The sequence below is a fragment of the Lepisosteus oculatus genome, chromosome 14, assembly GCF_040954835.1.
Source record: "Lepisosteus oculatus isolate fLepOcu1 chromosome 14, fLepOcu1.hap2, whole genome shotgun sequence".
Lineage (NCBI taxonomy): Eukaryota > Metazoa > Chordata > Actinopteri > Semionotiformes > Lepisosteidae > Lepisosteus > Lepisosteus oculatus.
Genome location: NC_090709.1, coordinates 16807570 through 16810069, shown reverse-complemented (window position 1 = coordinate 16810069; position 2500 = coordinate 16807570). Strand labels below are relative to the sequence as shown.

General features: G+C 52.2%; 2 non-coding genes and 3 pseudogenes across 2 annotated transcripts; all 5 read left to right on the top strand.

Moving 5' to 3' along the window:
• Positions 1-2500, top strand: part of LOC138242774 (zinc finger and SCAN domain-containing protein 2-like) — a 587776-nt pseudogene that overhangs the window by 136964 nt on the left and 448312 nt on the right.
• On the top strand, positions 156-274 carry LOC138243938 (5S ribosomal RNA). Its single transcript, XR_011192552.1, has one exon. It is a non-coding gene; the product is annotated as a 5S ribosomal RNA (ribosomal RNA).
• Positions 808-926, top strand: LOC138218156 (5S ribosomal RNA; annotated as a pseudogene).
• Positions 1463-1581, top strand: LOC138245120 (5S ribosomal RNA). The gene has a single exon (XR_011193734.1). It is a non-coding gene; the product is annotated as a 5S ribosomal RNA (ribosomal RNA).
• LOC138218216 (5S ribosomal RNA) lies at positions 2118-2236 on the top strand (annotated as a pseudogene).

The window sequence follows — 2500 nt, the reverse complement described above, 5'->3', positions numbered from 1 at the left end:
CAGGGAAAGGCTGAAGTGAAATAGAGCGGGGACGAAGGCAGTGAAGAGAGAGAACGTGGGAAGAAGAGAAAAACGCAAGGGAAAAAAAGCAGCGTCGTAAAAGAGGTGACGGAGCTGTCCTCTCAATAAGAAGGGTGCCAGCAAGCCTTGCTCTCGCTTACGGCCACACCCCCTTGAGCACGCCTGATCTCGTCTGATCTCGGAAGCTAAACAGGGATGGGCCTGGTTAGTACTTGGATGGGAGACCGCCTGGGAATACCAGGTGCTGTAAGCTTTTAAGCGCAGGAGGCGCCCTATCCCCGCTCGCTCGCTCATTCCCCTGTTCACACGTGCAGTGCGGTTTGTCCGTCTGTTTGTCAGCTTTGGCGAGACACGGGTGCTTGTGTATTAGCGTGAGCGTTTTTTATTCTGATCATGAACAGTTTAACAAGTCCGCAAAGGATCGAGGAAAGGTTTATCGCCAGCTGAAAAGAGACACAGCGCTTCGGCTGTGGAGACTTGTTCGGCTGGCGTTCGGAGAGTCGCGTTTTTCAGAATTGTATTGAGATCGTTTTCAACAGAGCTCAGATATCAAAGCACAGCAGCAGCTCTCCACAGCGATCCTCTATAGCGCCCTTTCTCCCGCAGCTCCGTCCTCATTGGAAGGAAGCAAGAGTGAAAGGCTGAAGTGAAATAGAGCGGGGACGAAGGCAGTGAAGAGAGAGAACGTGGGAAGAAGAGAAAAACGCAAGGGAAAAAAAGCAGCGTCGTAAAAGAGGTGACGGAGCTGTCCTCTCAATAAGAAGGGTGCCAGCGAGCCTTGCTCGCGCTTATGGCCACACCCCCTTGAGCACGCCTGATCTCGTCTGATCTCGGAAGCTAATCAGGGATGGGCCTGGTTAGTACTCGGATGGGAGACCGCCTGGGGATACCAGGTGCTGTAAGCTTTTAAGCGCAGGAGGCGCCCTATCCCCGCTCGCTCGCTCATTCCCCTGTTCACACGTGCAGTGCGGCTTGTCCGTCTGTTTATTTCTCAGCTTTGGCGAGACACGGGTGCTTGTGTATTAGCGTGAGCGTTTTTTATTCTGATCAGGAACAGTTTTACAAGTCTACAAAGGATCGAGGAAAGGTTTATCGCCAGCTGAAAAGAGACACAGCGCTTCGGCTGTGGAGACTTGTTCGGCTGGCGTTCGGAGAGTCGCTTTTTTCAGAATTGTATTGAGATCGTTTTCCACAGAGCTCAGATGTCAAAGCACAGCAGCAGCTCTCCACAGCGATCCTCTATAGCGCCCTTTCTCCCGCAGCTCCGTCCTCATTGGAAGGAAGCAAGAGTGAAAGGCTGAAGTGAAATAGAGCGGGGACGAAGGCAGTGAAGAGAGAGAACGTGGGAAGAAGAGAAAAACGCAAGAGAAAAAAGCAGCGTCGTATAAGAGGTGACGGAGCTGTCCTCTCAATAAGAAGGGTGCCAGCGAGCCTTACTCTCGCTTATGGCCACACCCCCTTGAGCACGCCTGATCTCGTCTGATCTCGGAAGCTAAACAGGGATGGGCCTGGTTAGTACTTGGATGGGAGACCGCCTGGGAATACCAGGTGCTGTAAGCTTTTAAGTGCAGGAGGCGCCCTATCCCCGCTCGCTCGCTCATTCCCTGTTCACACGTGCAGTGCGGCTTGTCCGTCTGTTTATTTGTCAGTTTTGGCGAGACACGGGTGCTTGTGTATTAGCGTGAGCGTATTTTATTCTGATCAGGAACAGTTTTACAAGTCCGCAAAGGATCGAGAAAAGGTTTATCGCCAGCTGAAAAGAGACACAGCGCTTCGGCTGTGGAGACTTGTTCGGCTGGCGTTCGGAGAGTCGCGTTTTTCAGAATTGTATTGAGATCGTTTTCCACAGAGCTCAGATGTCAAAGCACAGCAGCAGCTCTCCACAGCGATCCTCTATAGCGCCCTTTCTCCCGCAGCTCCGTCCTCATTGGAAGGAAGCAAGAGTGAAAGGCTGAAGTGAAATAGAGCGGGGACGAAGGCAGTGAAGAGAGAGAACGTGGGAAGAAGAGAAAAACGCAAGGGAAAAAAAGCAGCGTCGTAAAAGAGGTGACGGAGCTGTCCTCTCAATAAGAAGGGTGCCAGCGAGCCTTGCTCTCGCTTATGGCCACACCCCCTTGAGCACGCCTGATCTCGTCTGATCTCGGAAGCTAAACAGGGATGGGCTTGGTTAGTACTTGGATGAGAGACCGCCTGGGAATACCAGGTGCTGTAAGCTTTTAAGCGCAGGAGGCGCCCTATCCCCGCTCGCTCGCTCATTCCCCTGTTCACACGTGCAGTGCGGCTTGTCCGTCTATTTGTCAGCTTTGGTGAGACACGGGTGCTTGTGTATTAGCGTGAGCGTTTTTTATTCTGATCAGGAACAGTTTTACAAGTCCGCAAAGGATCGAGGAAAGGTTTATCGCCAGCTGAAAAGAGACACAGCGCTTAGGCTGTGGAGACTTGTTCGGCTGGCGTTCGGAGAGTCGCGTTTTTCAGAATT